At 36.7% G+C, this 18,311-nt stretch overlaps 1 protein-coding gene and 1 pseudogene across 2 annotated transcripts in view; one reads left to right on the top strand and one right to left on the bottom strand.

Moving 5' to 3' along the window:
* Positions 1 to 18,311, top strand: part of LOC308551646 (uncharacterized protein) — a gene marked incomplete at its 3' end in the record, with an annotated part of 55,438 nt that overhangs the window by 31,526 nt on the left and 5,601 nt on the right. The window lies entirely within an intron of this gene.
* Positions 9,589 to 18,311, bottom strand: part of LOC308550923 (ubiquitin-ribosomal protein eS31 fusion protein pseudogene) — a 1,162,334-nt pseudogene continuing 1,153,611 nt past the window's right edge. Inside the window, exon 3 of the transcript in view lies at positions 9,589 to 9,972. The product of the transcript in view is annotated as a ubiquitin-ribosomal protein eS31 fusion protein pseudogene (transcript). The remainder of the gene's footprint in view (positions 9,973 to 18,311) is intronic.

The following is an 18,311-nucleotide window of genomic DNA, read 5'->3' as shown; positions in this document are numbered from 1 at the left end:
AAAAGCTAGTTCTTCTGAGGGGCTTTGTTCTTTTTTTGACTATACTCTTAGACTTCACACAGTTTCAGATATATCTTCAGAAGAGTTTCATTCTTATGACTCGAGAAATAGCCATTGTACGGACTCTGTTGATGATAAGTCAGCCATGTTACCTAGATGTGACACTACCGTCAATAACATTAAAATAATTTCATATATTTCTTAGCTGTGCCTGCTAAGAAGTCCTAGAAGCAACAATACCCCAACAGAAGTGTAGGGCTAATGAAGGGGATATATAAAATGATCCTGGCATATCTTGTAGAGCCAGGAAGTAAGGAAGTGCTTGTGAAACAAAATGATGGGGGGGTGTCAAAGGGACATAGGATCCAACTAAAAGAGCACCCAAAGTCTAAAGCTGGAACAATTTTAGCAACAAAATAAATAAAGTAGTAGTGAAATATTACCTAAAGTATAAAATCAACATTCCAAATCCATGCTGATATCAATAAATCATTGAAAAAATAAAGTAATGTGGATGAATGGACAAATCACCAACACACATAAGTTCCAAATAATTTATGTAGATATTCCCTCATCAAGGATGTGGAGCATTAGTCTCCATTCCTTAAGTGTTCATTGCACTAGTGACTTCTTCCAAAAAGTACAGTATGGATTGGGAGGATAATCTTACAGTGGAGAAAGTTGACAAATACTACCTAAGTCAAGTGATCAATGTTAACATCAGTGATAAGTCACCTTTGCATGTAGTATGTACCCTTGATATATGATGTGATGACAATAGTATTTTACCTGGTTTTTTTCCTCCCAAGAACTTACAACCTAACTCTAACTATGAGAAAAACATCAGACAATCCCAAATTGAATAGCATTCTAAAAAATAAATACCTGATCAGTACTTCTTAAAACAGTCATTAAAACCAAGGAAATTATGAGAAACTGCTGGTCTAGAGCAGCCTAGGAGACATAATGACTAAATATAATGTGGTATCCTGGTTGAATTCCTTGGACAGAAAAAGGACATTAGCTAAACACTAAGGAAATTTGATTAAAGAATGGACATTAGTTAATATTAATGTGTCAATATTGGCTCATTAATTGTGTCAAGTGTTCCATATTAATGTAAGATATTAGCAGTAAAGGAAACTGGGTGCAGAGGACACAGCAATTATCTGTACTATACTTGCAACTTTTCTGTAGATCTAAAACTATTCTAAAATTAAAAGTTTGTTTAAAAAAGCATTTTACTTTATTCGCATAAGAGCTAAACAATAACAATGATTTGCTTTTTTAATATAAAATCCAAAATGTATTACTACATTAAGATAAGAGGGTGAAGTACTTATTTTTTTAAATAAACACTTAGCTAAAATTTACAATTAGAAGTTCTACCGTCTCATAACCATTCTTTTCTAATGTGTCTGCAATATTTTGTTGTTGCTATAAGCTTTCTGGTATAATCCTTAAGGTAGTACAGACTGATCTCTTGTCATTTGACAGTTCTGTAGAAGGAAGAAAGAGGAGGTAGCATTTTAAATTCTACACCTTTTCCCTAGAATGACAAATGCTCCATGACACAACTATACTAGAGGGAATTCACATGAGGAGAATGGTTTCAATATATCACAACTTTCCATCATGTTGACTCCACTCACAATAAGAGCAATAATTCCTAACTCAAAACAGTCATTTTAACAACTAGAATAGAATGTGTTCATGTTTGAGTTTTAATTAGAAGGAAGGATATCATATTACATACACTTGCTAAAGCTAGATATTTTCAGGAAATTGTGAAATATCATTAAATTTCTACATAAAACCTCTTTGTCTCTTATTTGGCCTTTGAACTAGATTGTGCTGCAGCTGTGCTATTTTATCATTCAATGTGAAATGGGAAAACAGTGTGATAATTAAAGGTATTGTGAGTATACATGGGCAGAGTATTATTATTTTATAGTTTATTAACTCATTGCTAGCTTAAGTCCTTCAAGTAGCTTTATAAGAGGCATTTAATTCAGTAGCAAGGTTCTTAAACTTATATTAGCTAGTGTGAACAGAGAACGCCCAGTTTCTTTTTCTGGGGCCCTCATCCAAATGTCCAGAACTTTGGAGAAGAGTTGGGTACTTCAGATTAAGTCTTGGAGTGATTACCAACTTTTTTTTTTTAATCCCCACCCAAGGATATATTTTTATTGATTTTAGAGAGAGAGGAATGGAGAGGGAGAGAGAGAAACATCAATGTGAGAGAGAAACAACAATCGGCTGCCTCCTGTATGCACCCTGACTTAGGATCAAACCTGCAACCTAGGTATGTGCTCTGACTGGAATTGAACGCACAGCCTTTTGGTGTATGGAATGATGCTCCAACCAACTGAGGCACCCTGCCAGGGCACCAACTATTTTTAAAAGTATTTTCCATTCAAGTACATGTGTCTGTGAGAATTTGTCTGCAGTTAGTCATATCATTGAAAATTCAATGAAATGGTTTGTAAAATATAGTATGTCTCTAAAAATACTGGCCTTGGAGATGTGTGCAATAGAAATTACACTGTGAAACATTAAAATATATTTTAATTAATTAAAATTCATATTGACTTTTACCTGAGCATATGTTTAATAGAAAACGGCATAGATACAATCACTTTCAAGGTGAAAAATTGATGTGATGACTGGTTTCCAACCTTGTAATAATGTGAATATTTTGCATTGTATTTGGCTTTTCCTTTTCACCCCAGAGCCTTAGCATCTTCTGTTCCTTCTAATGAGAACATTCAGTCAACTTTGACTTTTAAAATTACTCCTATCTTGTTTAACTTCTTCATCTGACTAGCTCTGACTTATTCATTAGGTCTGAAATTATATGTTAGTGTCTCAGAGTTGACCTTCCATTCTGAATTAGGTCTCTCATTATACCTTTCATAGCATCCTGTACATTTCCTTCATCATTTCAATCACAATTATAATTACATACTCATTTGTTTGATATTTGTGTAATGAATATTTACCTTTACTAAAAGACTATTATCTCCATGGCCTATAACATGGTATCTGGTGCATAATACAGGGGTTTGCAAAAGTAGGTTTACAGTTGTTCCTATGGAAAATAATACAATAATTAATAAATAATAATATAAGAATAAACTTTGTTTCACATGTTCACAACTCTAAACCTACTTTTGCAGTGCGCTGTATATGATCAAAAAGGAGTTTTTGTAAGAATGCATGAACAAATTGCTATATAACACTGAGATTACCAACAGAGTTGTCACAATTTACATCTAATCTCTATACAAAATTAGCATAGTGCATACAAATAGAGATACAGAGAATCAACTTTCTCTTCTATCATAGAAACAGAAAGTAAGCGACAATACTTTTAAACAGAGTATTTGAGCAAGAGACTTAATTGGTGCTACTTTTTCTCTTGTCTCAGTGTGCTTTATTTTATGAGAAAAGCATACAGATTCTATAGTTCTGAAGGCCTCCCACATAATTGGTTTTGTGTCAGCACTCTCTCCCCCTCTGAAGTTATTCCAAATCTAATGTTTTTTACTTTAAATTTTTAACCTTTTTTTATCGAATTATGTAACCATTATCACAATAATTCCTTTTTTAATTTTAATTTTTAAATTCTCATCTTCCACCCTCTTCCCTTGGCAACTATCAGCCTGATCTCTGTTTGTATAGATCTGTTTCTGTATTGTTTGGTTTGTTCATTTTTAAGGTTCCACATATAAATGAGATCCTATGGTATTTGTCTTTCTGTGACTTATTTCACTTAGTATAATTCCCTCTAGCTCCATCCATGTTGTCACCATTGACAAGATTTCACTCTTTTTTATTGCTGAATAGTATTTCAGTCTGTGTGTGTGTGTGGGTGGGGGGGGGAGGTGTGCATACGTAGAACATCTTTATCCATTCATTTGTTGATGGGCATGTAGGTTGCTTCCATATCCTGGCTATTACTAGTAATGCTGCAATGAACACAGGGATGCTTAATCTTTTCACATTAGTGTTTCTGTTTTCTTCAGATAAATACCCAGAAGTGGAAATGCTAGATCATAGGGCATCTCTATCTTTAGCCTTTTCAGGACTATCCATACTGTTTCCCATAGTAGCTGTACTTATTTATAGTCCCAAGAGTGTATGAAGGTTCCCTGATTTCCATGACCTTGCCAACTCTTGTTTTTGTGCATTTATTGATGGTAGCCATTCTGACGGGTGAGGGGATATCTCACTGTAGTTTTCATTTGTAGTTCCCTGACAATTAGTGATGTTGGCTATCTATATGTCCTCTTGGGAGAAATGTCTATTCAGATTCTCTGCCCATTTTTTAAATTTGGTTTTTGTATTGTTCCTTTGTGTGTGTGGGTTAAGTTGTATGAGTTCTTTATATATTTTGGATATGAAACCTTTATCAGATGTATCACATGCAAACATCTTCTCCCATTCCGTAGGTTGTCTTTTTGTTTTGTTGGTGGTTTTCTTTGCTGTGCAAAACATTTTAGTTTGATATAGGCCTATTTGTTTATTTTTTCTTTTGTATCCCTGGCTTGAGGAGACATATCCAAGAAGATATTGCTAAGATGTCAGAGTTTACTGCCTATGTTTTCTTCTGGTAGTTTTTATTTTATTTCAGGACTAACATTTAGGTCTTTAATTAATTTTGAGCTTATTTTTGTATATGGTGTAAGAAAGTAGTTCAATTTTATTTTTAACACCTATATGTAACTTTAATCATTGATCTCAAAACTCCTATGCTATGTCAACCTGCCTTAATCAGAGCAGATGACCTTGGCACTTACCTTTGCATGAAAGTGAAGGCTATAATGTGAAAAGTACTTAAAAAACTTTCTACCTTTTATCTTTCTCCCCACCCCTACCCCCAAAAAAACCCTGAACCCATACCCTTTCTTAACTTTTTTGACTCTGCTCTTTCAAGAATATGCATCTTCTACCTGGGGCTGATTTCTCTCTGTTTCCTCTATGATTTTTCCATATCCATTATTCTGTCTCTTTCCTATTTTCTTAAAACTTTCTCTTTATAACTTATGTTTCTTGTGACCCTATGAATATGTTCTATTATTCTATAATAGAAACAAACAACAAAAAACATCCTTTTCTTTAATTCTGCATCTGTCATTATGGTTACCTTCTTATCTCTTTACTTTCCATCTGAAATAAGTCGACCCTATGTCTCTACATTCTCACCTCTTTAACACACTCTCATTTGGCTTTCACCCTTAATATTTAATTGAAATTGCATTAGCAAAGGATACTAATGATTTCTTTTTAGCTAAATATAATGGGCATTTTCAGATCTTATCTTACTTGACCTATCTGCTCCATTTAATATTGTTGTCCATGACATATTTTATTCTTTTTCTTTTTGAAGATAAAGATACTTGCTTATCATAGAAAATGTAAACATTACAAGAAAACATCCTAAAAATGCCTCCCAATATGCAGAGATAACCAGTGTTTACATTTGGTGAACTCTCTCAGGAATATTTTGGATATAGTATTCCATTGTGTACATATGCTGCAATTCATATGACCCTTTGGTTATTGATGCACATTTAGTTTTTACCACAATTTTAATATTTAAAAATTGCTCAAATGAAATTTATGAACATGTGCCTTTGAGAATTATTGTTCTCATCTTGAAACTTTACTTTTCCCCTTGTGTTCATGTGACTATTACTTTTTTCCTGATACAAGTCTAGTTCTTAGCTCTCTGACTAATTTTCTGGAGTGTTCTTTGTAGGCTTTACATTCTCTGCTAATGTCTTGCATGTTGTTAAATTGGGCCCAGTACTCAAACTCTTTTTCATTTAAAATCCTCCCCAAGGTAAATAAATTTCTCTCATGTCTTTAACCATCACTCCATGACTTCTAGTCTTATATTGCAAACTCAGATCACCTTCCAGATTGCCAATGCCCATATAACCAATTTCCTACATGCAGATTCATTCAGATGTTTCACAAGCACCTCAAATTTTAAGAATCTAATGCTAAATCTAGACATTTTCTCAAAACCTATGCTATCTCCTAGGTTACCTAGTCTTTGGCATTGCCTTTTACCTAGTCTCTCAAGACAGAAACTTATGCTAGATTCCTTTCTCCTCTCAGCCTTTGTAATCAATTGGTCATTAAGCTCAGTTGAATCCTTTGATTATATTTCATGTACTTCCTCCTTTTTACATTCACGATGTCACTGTTTTTAGTTCAGACTCATTTCTTGTCTGCCTGCATACTTAAGTGATGTCATTGCCCTCAATCTTACCTGCCCCCAGCTCATCTCTTAGACACTCAAATATGACCATATCACTCTCCTTCTTAAAATAGTCAATATTTTCCCTTTAGTTTCACTATAATTCCCAGGGAATAAATTCCAACCCCTTTAGAATCACATCCAAAGACTTTGTGAACTGGTTTCTGCCTATCTTTCTAGCTAATGTCAGAACTAAGTCTCGAAGAACTGATATTAGAATGGATTATGCTATTCTAAATGTCCAGAATCAGTAAGATGAATATGAACTAAAATTCTTAAGGTATTTTGATGATTAAATCAAGGGAACAATGACATTTAACAGATCTTTAGGGTAGGATTAAGAATGAAAAAGACAGAAAGACCTGAGTACCTGCCTTGATTTGATACAAGACTTCCTGGGGATGAATGTGGAAATGCATTTAGAACAACTTCAACCTGGGCTGCACACCTGTACAACAGCTAGCACAACATGGTCAAGGTTGAGCCCCACAGTCAGCCAACCTGAGGGGAGATATCACCTATGACAGTCAAGATCCAATTACAACAGAAGACCCCAAAAAACCCACTAAAGGGACATTTCTAGAGCATGTAGCTCAAGAGATCAAGGAGACTACATCACTGGGTCCCACAGGGCACTTACTACATAAGGCCACTCCACAAAGACTGAGAGTCATAGCAGTTCAATCTATTACATAGAAACAAACACAAAGAGACAGTTAAAATGAGAAGACAAAGAAACAACGCCCAGATCTGGGAAGATGGAAGGAGGAGCACCTTTACTCCCAGCCAGGGACTTGATTTACCATTAAAATACTGGGTAACCAGCATGTAAAAACCAGAGAAATATACCTGAATGGACATATTTTGAGCAGGGAGCACTAGAGAAACATCATAGAGTCTGGTAACAGAGGGGGGCATAGAAAAAAAGAGTCCCCCCTGAAGCCTATGCTGGGCTCTGAGGCCCTAGGGCTAGAGGCTGCAAAGCCCCCTCCTCTTGGGAGTGTGGACTGGCATCCAAAAACTGGGATCTCATACCTGGAGCCCAGGAGAAGGGAAGAAGAGCCCGTGCACAGAGAGCAGAGGGACCCAGGGGAACACTATGCTTGCGAGGAGGAGACTGTGTCTACAAGTGAAACAATGCGCTTAATGGCAGCAGAAGGCACAGGTCTCTTTCTACCCAGTTACTGACCATGGGAAAGGCTGTGCAACAGTGTGTGGCTCCCGAATAAAAAAGAGCCAGAGGGCTGCACTGAGCAACCACATACAGGGAGCCTCTGCCTTCCTGTAAGGTATTGTGTAGAACCCCAGAAAGCATTTGATCTGTCTGGTGTGGGGAAGGAAATGAGAGCCCTCCTGCCACCAGAGAGGGTCCAGAGCCACCAGAATGGCAGATCGGGACTCAAGCTGCCAGAGCTGCCATTTTTTTTTTTTTTTACCTGCGCTGTGAGGAGATGAGATAGGGTGCAAGGAGTTGCCTCAGCTTTACTGAGATCAGTTGTGCAGGGGAGCTGAGTGGGGCTGACTATGTGACCCCTCCTGCTTGATACCAAGGCACAGGGGCAATGAGACCTCACAGGGTGGGTTCTCTGTCTCTGTGTTGCTTTGTGCAATTATGACTTTTGATTGCTGAATGAGTGTCCACCTTCCTGGCTTGCACTGGGGAGACAGACCAGTGAAAGCTGGGATTTGTGGCTGCATAGTGAAGAATTTGAAATAAACACTGCGTGCACCCAGCCAACCAGATCTGGGAAAGGAGAGATGGAGCAAGTCTTCCTCTCTGGCAGACTAAGCACCACTCTCAAGAGGAAAGGAGCTGGTTCAGCTCACTAAATCCCCAGATATCCCCCACAAGGCACAGTCCTGAGGGGGAAGGGAAAACAGCTCAGAGGATGACAATATATGAATAAGTCTCTCAAGGACAATTGTTTGGGAACTGGAGGAAAACCTTAAAACCTTTACTGGGGGTTGGGCATGCAAAGTGCTCTACAGATTTTTTTTTTTTTTTTAAATCAAACTCACTGAGCCCAGGCTGCTGAAATGGCCCATTCAGAAAAGGCAACAGACTGATGTCAATCTGAACTTGCAGCAGGCCAGTGCATGGGGAACTAGAATCAGAGGACAGGGTAGGGACTGAGGAGCGAGCTTTGAAGCAGAGACTACCTTCCCCAGAGTGAGTGCCTGACACGGAAACCTCTAATTAAAGGGAGAAATATCCCGAGCTGCACTAGCCAGCCTGAACCCTAAAGACTCTTCAGAAGACACTGGAGTAAGACCAAGGAGCCACAAGGGGGAGGCAAAATAGTTGACAAGTCGAGATGGCCTACAGAGAGTCTCAGATCAGCCAACTACCAAAGAATACCAGCACCAAACCTAGACAGCTCCTGACATTGGCTGATACACAAGGACCTCCCAGGAGAACCAAAATCAGCATACAAAACAGTGAGCCTCAGACAACATAAGCTGCCCAGATGAAGCTCACTCGATTAACTTTTTTTTTTTTAGAAAAAAGAGAGAAAAAAAAAATTCTTTTTAATTTTAAATTTAAAAAAAAATTTTTAATTGACTTTTTAAAAATTTTTGTTTAGCTTTACTTGTTTTGTTTTGCTTTTTGCTTTGTTTTGCTTTGTCTTTTTTCTATTGTCAAGATTTTATTGATATGTTCTGCTTAATTGCTGGGACATTATCATTATAACCTATAAGTTTACTAATTTTCTCTATTGTTTCCCCCATATCTCTTATTGGACTCCCTCCCTTCCCTTGCTTTATCTCTCTCTCTCCTTGTTCCATTGGCAAAACTTTTTTTTCTTTATTTCTTCTTTCTTTCTTTTCTTTTTCTCCCTTCTGTCTTCCTGTATTTTTCATTTGTTTTTGTTTTTCTCTTTATTGTATTTTTTTTATTTTTCAACTATTTTCCTATTCCTATGCTCTACCCTTAATTTTTTGTGTGCCTTTCTTTCAGAATCTTCTATAACCCTTTTATGTCACAGTAGCTTCTCTATTTTTTACTTTTTATTTTATTATTTATTATTATTTGTTAGTTCATGTCTTTTATTTATTTAATTAATTAATTTATTTATTTTTTAAAATATATCTACTGATTTCAGAGAGAGAAAGGGAGAGAGAGAGAGAGAGAGAAACATCAATGATGAGAGAGTCATTGATTGGCTGCCTCCTGCATGCCCCCAACTGGGGATCAAGCTCACAACCCAGGCATGTGCCCTGACCAGGAATTGAACCCCGATTGCCTGGATCCTAGGTCAATGCTCAACCATTGAGCCATGCCCTCAGGGCCATGACTTTTATTAACCCATATACAATTACCTGTCTTCTAGTTTGTTGAAGTAATAGGTCAGACAACATTTGCCACAATAATGTCTGTCAAAGGGGCTGGCCATAAAAACTCCAGCACCACATTCATCTGAAGGGCACTCCCGACGAAGGTGGCTGATTTTGCCAATCTCATCCACTTTGTAGTATTTCAGGACAGCCAGCTTAACTTTATTTCTCTTATGCTTATTCTTCTTGGGAGTGGTGTAAGACTTCTTCTTCCTTTTCTTAGCACCACCACAAAGTCTCAGCACAATATGAAGAGTGGAGTCCTTTTGAATGTTGTAGTCAGACAAAGTACATCCATCTTCCAGTTGCTTGCCAGCAAAGATCAGTCTTTGCTGATCAGGAGTAATTCCTTCCTTATTCTGGATCTTGTCCTTTACATTTTCTATTGTTAAACCTCAAGAGTGATAGCCTTTCATGTAAAAATTTTCATGAAAATCGGCATCTTGGCAGTGACTCCACCTGAGGTGCAGGAAAAGGAAGAGATGGGTTAGACCTGGGAACAAAGGAGAAGGAAATCAGTAGGCCACTGCCCAAGGAGCAGCCAAGGAGCACACACCTAATTATTATGTTTTAATTTTCAATATTATTAACAGTAATATCCTTTTCTGTCTCTCTCATTTTATTTTTCTTTCACATTTGTATTCTCCCTTCACTCCTCCAATTCTTTTACTTGGGATGTTTTCATAATGATTGTTAAGATATTCCGTAAGATATAGCTTGTTTCCTGGCAGTTTGGTTGTGTATTGTCTTTCCCTGCCAGCACCTGTACCATACCTCACACAACATGGTTGAGGCTGAGCCACAGAGTTAGCCAACCTGAGAGGAGAGTCCTCCCAAGAACGGGTCAATAACAATCTAAACCCAATCAAAACAGGAGAGCCTAAAGAATCCACAAAAGGGATACCCACAAGAAGGACACGCCTAGAGTAAGTAGCTCAGAAATATAAGGAAAACGCATCTCTGGGCTCCACTGGACATACACTACAAAATCTCACCCCAAAAGACTGAGAAACAGCAAATATATCAAATATACAGGTACAAACACTTAGAGCCACTAAAATGGGGAGACAGAGAAACAGCCCCCAAACTAAAGAAAAGGAAAAATCACCAGAAAAAGACCTGGATTAGGTGGAGTTAAGCAACTTATCAGAAATAGAGTTCAGAGTAATGGTTATAAAGCTGCTCAGGAAATTAATGAGAACAACAAGACACTTAATGGAAAGGTAGAGGAAACATAAATAAGAATAACACAAAAATGAAGAATACTATATCTGATATAAAGAAAATGCTGGAAGGAAATAAAACCAGGCTCAATGAAGAAGAGGATACAATGCGTGACTTAGAAGATAGGGTAGAAAAAAAATCTCAATCAGAATAGCAGAAAGAAAAAACACGTACAAAGAATGAGGACAGTCTAAGGGAGCTTTGGGACAACATGCAGTGAAACAACATTCGCATCAGAGGGGTGGTAGAAAGGGAGGAAAGAGAACAAGGGATAGAGAACTTGGTGGAGGAAATAATGATAGAAAACTTCCTTAGGCTGGCAAGGGAGAAAGCCACACAAGTTCAGGAAGCACAGGGGGTTCCAAACAAGAGGGATCCAAAAAGAACCACTCCAAGACACATCATAATTAAAATGGCAAATGTTCAGGACAAAGAGAGAATATTAAGGTCTGCAAGAAAGAGACAAGCAGTGACCTACAAGGGAACCCCCATAAGGCTGACAGCTGATTTCTCAACAGAAACTCTTCAGTCCAGAAGGGACTGGCAAAAAGTTCTCAAAGTAATGAAAAGCAAGAACATGCAGCCAAGACTGCTTTATCCAGCAATATTATCATTTAAAATTGAAGGTAAAATACCTTCCCAAACAAAAGAAGGCTAAAGGAGTTCAGTTCCATGAAACCAGCATTGCAAGAAATGCTAAAATAACTGCTCTAAGAAAAAGAAGAAATAGTGAGAGAAAGGTACATCAGCAAAAAGGGGGGAAATGGCATTAAATAAGTATATATCAATAGTAACCTTAAATGTAAATGAAAAAAAATGGTCAAATCAAAAGACATAAGATAGTTGAATGGATAAGAAAGCAGGATCCAAATATATGCTGTCTACAAGAGACCCACCTGAGAGCAAAAGATTCACAAACGCTAAAAGTGAAGCGATGGAAAAAAATACTCCATACAAATGGAAACAAAAGAAAAGCTGGAGTAACAATACTTATTTCTGACAAAAAAGACTTCAAAATAAGACACATAACAAGAGACAAAGATGGTTACTACATAATAATAAAGGGATCAATCCAGGAGGAGGAAATAACACTTATAAATATATATGTACCCAAAATAGGAGCACCTAAATATATAAAAAAGGCTTTTCATGGACTTTAAGGGGGAGATTTACAGCAACACAATCATAGTTGTGGATGTCAATACCCCACTGTCATAATTGTACAGATCAAGACAAAAAATCAACAGGGAAACACAAACCTTAAATGACACACTAGATCTAATGGATTTAATTGATATTTACAGAACATTTCATCCCAAAGAAGGGGAATACACATTCTTTTCAAGTGCACATGGAACATTCTAGAAAACAGACCACATGTGAGGGCACAAGGCAAGTCTCTACAAATTCAAGAAGATTGAAATCATATCCAAAATCTTCTCAGATCACAAAGCCCTGAAACTAGAAATCAACCACTATAAAAAAACTCAAAAATATTCAAACACATTGAGGCTAAATAACAGGTTATTAAACAATGAATGGTTTATCAGGAAGATCAAGAAGAAAACAAACACTTCCTGGAAATAAACAAAAATGAACTGACAACAGCTCAAAAATCTATGGGACACAGCAAAAGCATTCCTAAGAGGAAAGTTCATAGCATTACAGGCCTACCTCAAGAAACAAGAAAAAGCTCTACTAAACCATCTAACACAACAACTAAAAGAACTAGAATGAGAACAACAAGAAAAGCCTGGAGGAAGTAGAAGGAAAGAAATAATAAAGATCAGAGCAGAAATTGATGACATGGCGACTAAAAAGACAATACAAAAAAACAATGAAACCAACAGCAGGTTCTTTGAAAAGATAAATAAGATTGATGCACCTTTAGCCAGACTCACCCAGAAACAAAGAGAAAGGACCCAAATAAGTAAAATCAGAAATGAAAGAGGCAATAAGACAACTGACCCAACAGATATACAAAGGATAGTAAGAAAATACTATGAGCAACTATATGTCAATAAACTGGACAACATGGGTGAAATGGACAAACTCCTAGAAACATACAATCTTCCAAAGCTGAATCAAGAAGAGGCAGAAAACCTGAATAGGCCGATAACAACTAATGAAAATGAAGCAATAATCAAAAAACTCCCAGCAAACAAAAGTCCTGGACAAGATGGATTTACAGGAGAGTTTTACCAAACATTCAAAGAAGAATTAACACCTATTCTATTCAAACTGTTCCAGAAAATTCAAGAGGAGGGAAATTTCCCAAACTCTTTTTATGAGGCCAGTATCATCCTAATCCCAAAACCAGATAAAGACACTATAAAGAAAGAAAATTGCAGGTCAATATCCCTGATAAACCTAGATGCTAAAATTCTCAACAAAATACTAGCAAACCGGATTCAGCAATACATTAAAAAGATCATACATCATGACCAAGTGGGATTTATTCTGGGGATGCAAGGGTGGTATAATATCTTCAAATCAATAAATGTGATACATCACATAAACAAAACGGACCAAAATCATATGATCATATCAATAGATGCAGAAAACGCATTTGACAAAATCTGGCACCCACTTCTGATAAAAAACTCTCAGCACAGTGGGAATAGAGGGATCATATCTCAACATAATAAAGGCCATATACAACAAACCTACAACCAACATCATACTCAATGGTCAAAAACTAAAACCATTTCCCTTAAAAACAGGAACAAGACAGGGGTGTCCACTTTCACCACTCTTATTCAACATAGTAGTGGAAGTCCTTCCCACAGCCATCAGACAGGAAGAAAACATAAAAGGTATCCAAACTGGAAAGGAGGAAGTAAAACTGTCATTATTTGCAGATGACATGATATTGTACATAGAAAACCCTAAAGACTCCATCAAAGTACTACTAGATTTGATAAACGAATTCAACAGGGTAGCTGGATACAAAATCAACATCCAGAAATCGGTGGCATTCTTATACACCAATATTGAACTTTCAGAAAGAGAAACTAATAAAATAATACCATTTACCATTGCAACTAAGAAAATATGATACCTAGGACTAAACTTAACCAAGGATGTAAAAGACCTGTACTAGGGAAAATATAGGACCCTGAAATAAGAGAGAGGAAGATATAAACAAGTGGAAGAATATACCATGTTCATGGATTGGAAGAGTTAATATTATTGAAATGTCCATATTACCCAAAGCAATGTATAGAGTCAGTGCAATTCCTATTAAAATACCAACAGCATATTTCACAGGGGCAGACCAATATTCCACAGATTTGTATGGAACCAAAAAAGACTCTGAATAGCTGCAGCCATCATGAGAAAGAAGAACACAGTAGGAGGGATCACTTTACCAGATATCAGACTATACTACAAAGCCATTTTAATAGAAAAGAGCCTGGTATTAGTACAATAACAGGCATATAGATCAACAGGACAGAGCAGAGACCCCAGAAATAGACCCACGTCATTATGGTGAATTAATATTTGACAAAGGAAGCAAGAACACACAAAGGAATAAAGACAGTCCCTTCAATAAATGGTGCTGGGAAAATTGGACAGCTATAAGCAAAAAAATGAAACTAGACCACCAATTTACACCATACACAAAAATAAACTCAAAATGGATAGAAGATTTAAATATAAGTCACAAAACCATAAAGATCCTGGAAGAAAACATAGACAGTAAAGTCACAGACATCTCATGTAGTGGAATTTTCATTGATACATCCCCTAGGGCAAGAGAAACAAAATCAAAAATCAAAAATAGGACTCCATCAAACTAAAATGCTTCTGCACAGGAAAAGAAATCAGCCTCAAAGTACAAAGGTACCCCACGGTATGAGAGAATATATTTGCCAAGGATGCATCTGAAAAGGGGCTAATTTCCAAAGTGTACAAAGAACTCATACAACTCACCAAAAGGAAGACAAACAACCCAATTACAAAATGGGCAAAGGGCCTGAATAAACACCTCTCCAAAGAGGACATACAGATGGCCAAGAGATACATGAAAAAATGCTCAACGTTGCTAATCATCAGAGATGCAAATTAAACCCACAATGGAGTATCACTTCACATCTGTAAGAATGGCTACCATCAGCAAATCAACAAATGACATGTGCTCGCAAGGATGTGGAGAAAGAAAAACCCTGGTACACTGCTGGTGGGAATGTAGACTGGTGCAGTCACTATGGAAAACAGTATGGACAACCCTCAAAAAAATTAAAAATGGAGCTGCCTTTTGACCCAGTGATCCCACTTCTAGGAATATATCTTAAGAATCCTAAAACACTAATCAGAAAGAACATATGCACCCTTATGTTCATAGCAGTGCAATTTTCAACAGCTAAGATCTGGAAATAGCCCAAATGCCCATCAGTAGATGAGTGGATAAAAAAGCTGTGGGGCATTTACACCATGGAATACTATGCAGCTGTAAAGAAGAAGGATCTTGTACCCTTTGGGGCAGTACGGATGGACCTGGAGAGTATTATGCTAAGTGAAATAAGCCAGGCAGAGAAAGACAAACATCACATGATCTCACTTATATGTGGAATCTAAAGAACTTAATAAACCGATGAACAGAAATGATTCAATGACAGGGACGCATGGATAAGACTGTAGAATCTCAGAGGGAACAAGGGTGTGTGTGTGAGGGGGGATAGATTAACCAAATAATTTATATGGTTATCTGCATAACCCAAGGACACAAACAATGGTCTGATGAGAGACTGGGGAGGAGGGTGGGTGGGGTGGAAGTTTTCAATGGGGAGAAAAAAGCAGATCTGTAATATTTTGAACAACAGAAAAGAAACAAAAAAAAATAAAAACAAACACACAAACAACAACAAAAAACCCCAAATGAAAGAAAAGAAGGAACGTCTAGAAAAAGAACTAAAGAAGTAGAAGCAAGCAATTTATCAGACATAGAATTCAAAGTAATGATTATAAGGATGCTGAAGAAACTGAGTTAGAACTACAAAGAACTTAATAGAAACTAAAGAAACTTAATGGGAACTATATCAGCATAAAAAAGACATAGAAAGATCCAGGCATAAATGTGAATATCATACCTGACATGGAGAATACACTGAAAGGAATGAAAAGTAAGCTGGATGAGACAGAGGACTGAGTCAATGATTTGGAGAAAAGATAGAAAAAAACACCCAATCAGAGCAACAAAAAGTAAAAAAAAAATTTAAAAATGAGGATAGTTTAAGGGAACTTTGAGACAACTTGAAACCCAAAACTATCCGCATCATAGGTGTGCCATAAGGAGACGAAAGTGAGCAAGGAATAGAAGACCTGTTTGAAGAAATAATGACATAAAATTTTCATAATCTGGTGAAGAAAAAAGGTACACAAGTTCAGAAAAGACAAAGAATCCCAATCAAGACAAACCCAAAGAGACCCACACCAAAACAAATCATAATTAAAATGGCAGGGGTTAAAGAGAAAGAGAAAATGTTAAAAGCAGCAAGAGAGAAACAGTTAGATAACTACAAGGGAGCTCCCATAAGACCGTCAGCTGATTTTTCCAACAGAAACACTTCAGGCCAGAAGGGACTGGTATGAAGTATTCAAAGTAATGAAAGGCAAGGACCTGAACCCAAGACTACTCTATCCAGTAAGGCTATCATTTAAAACTGAAGGCAAAATAAAGAGCTTCCCAGACCTCCAAAAAAGGCTAAAGGAGTTCAGTACCACCACACCAGCACTGCAAGAAAGGGACTGCTTTAAGAAGAAGAAATATATAAGGAGGAACACATGTATAAAGAAAAAATGGCAATAAATTAGTACCTATCAATAATAACCTTAAGTGTAGATGGATTAAATGCTCCAATCAAAAGATATAGGGTAGCTGAATGGAAAAGAAAACATGACCCATATATATGCTGTCTACAGCATACCCACCTCAGAACAAAAGACTCCCAAAGGCTGAAAGTGAAGGTATGAAAAAAAAAAAATTCCATGCAAATTTATGTATCAACAAAAAAGCTGGGGTAGTAATATTCATATCTGATGCAATAAATTTAAAATAAAGGCCATAAAAGAGATAAAGTAATCCACTGCCTAATACTTAAGGGGTTTATCCAACAAGAGCACATAAGCCTGTAAAACATACATGTACCCATATAGGAGCACCTAAATATATAAAAAAAATACATGGTGGACTTCGAGGGAGAGATGGGCAGCAATACAGTCATAGTAGAGGACTTTTACACCCTACTGTCATCACTGGATATATTTTCCTGACAAAAATCAACAAGGAAACAGCAGCTTTATATGACTCACAGGATCAGATGGATTTAATTTATATTTACATAATAATTCATCCCAAAGCCTCAGAACATTCGTTATTCTCAAGTGCACATACAATACTCTCAAAGATAGACCACATGTTAGGATACAAAATAAGCCTTAACAAGTTCATGAAGACTGAAATCATATCAAGCATCTTCTCAGGTCACAAAGACATGACACTACAAATCAACTACAATAAGAAAAAAACTCTCGCCCAGCCAGGCATGGCTAAGCAGTTGAGCACCAACTTAGGATCCAGAAGATCACGGTGTTATTCCTGGACATGGCACATGCCCAGGTTCCCTGCTCAATCTCTAGTCGAGGGTGTGCAGGACACAGCCGATCAATGACTCTCTCATTGATGTTTCTCTCTCTCTCTCCCTCTGCCTTCCTCTCTCTGAAATCAATAAAGATATATTTAAAAAAAAAACACACCAAAAAACTCTCAAACATATGGAGGCTAAATAGCATGTTATTAAACAATAAAAAATGGAAAAGACAGAGAAGTATAAAAATGAGAAATACCACCAACAATCCCACTATACAAAATAAACTCATGGTAAAGTTAAAAAAAAATAACTGAGTTACCAAAGAAATCAAGAAACAAATAAAGAATTACTTGGAAATAAGTAAAAATGAGCGCAAAGCAAATAGAAATCCATGGGACACAGCAAAGGCAGTCTTGAGAAGGAAGTTTATAGCATTACAGGCCTACCTCAGGAAGAAAAAAAAAAAAAATCTCAAATAATCAATCTAACCTTACACCTAAAAGAACTAGATAAAAAACAAAAAAAGCCCAGAGTAAGCAGAAAGCAGGAAATAATAAAGATCAAAGCAGAAATAAATGACATAGAGTAAAAAAAAAAAAAAAAATACAAAAGATCAATGAAACCTAGAGCTGGTTTTTTGGGAAAAAAAACCCCACAAGATTGATGACCCTTTAGCTAGACTTACCAAGAAACAAAGAAAAAGGACCTAAATAAATAAAAATTAAAGATGAGAAATTAACAACTGACTCCACAGAAATACAAAGGATTGTAAGAAAATACTATGAACAACTATATGCCAACAAATTGGACAACCTGGGTGAAATGAACAAATTCCTAGAAGCATACAATCTTCCAAAACAGAATCAAGGACATATGAAAACTTGAAT

This window comes from Miniopterus schreibersii (genome assembly GCF_964146895.1).
Source record: "Miniopterus schreibersii genome assembly, chromosome: X".
NCBI lineage: Eukaryota > Metazoa > Chordata > Mammalia > Chiroptera > Miniopteridae > Miniopterus > Miniopterus schreibersii.
This window is presented reverse-complemented; position numbering and strand designations above follow the sequence as displayed.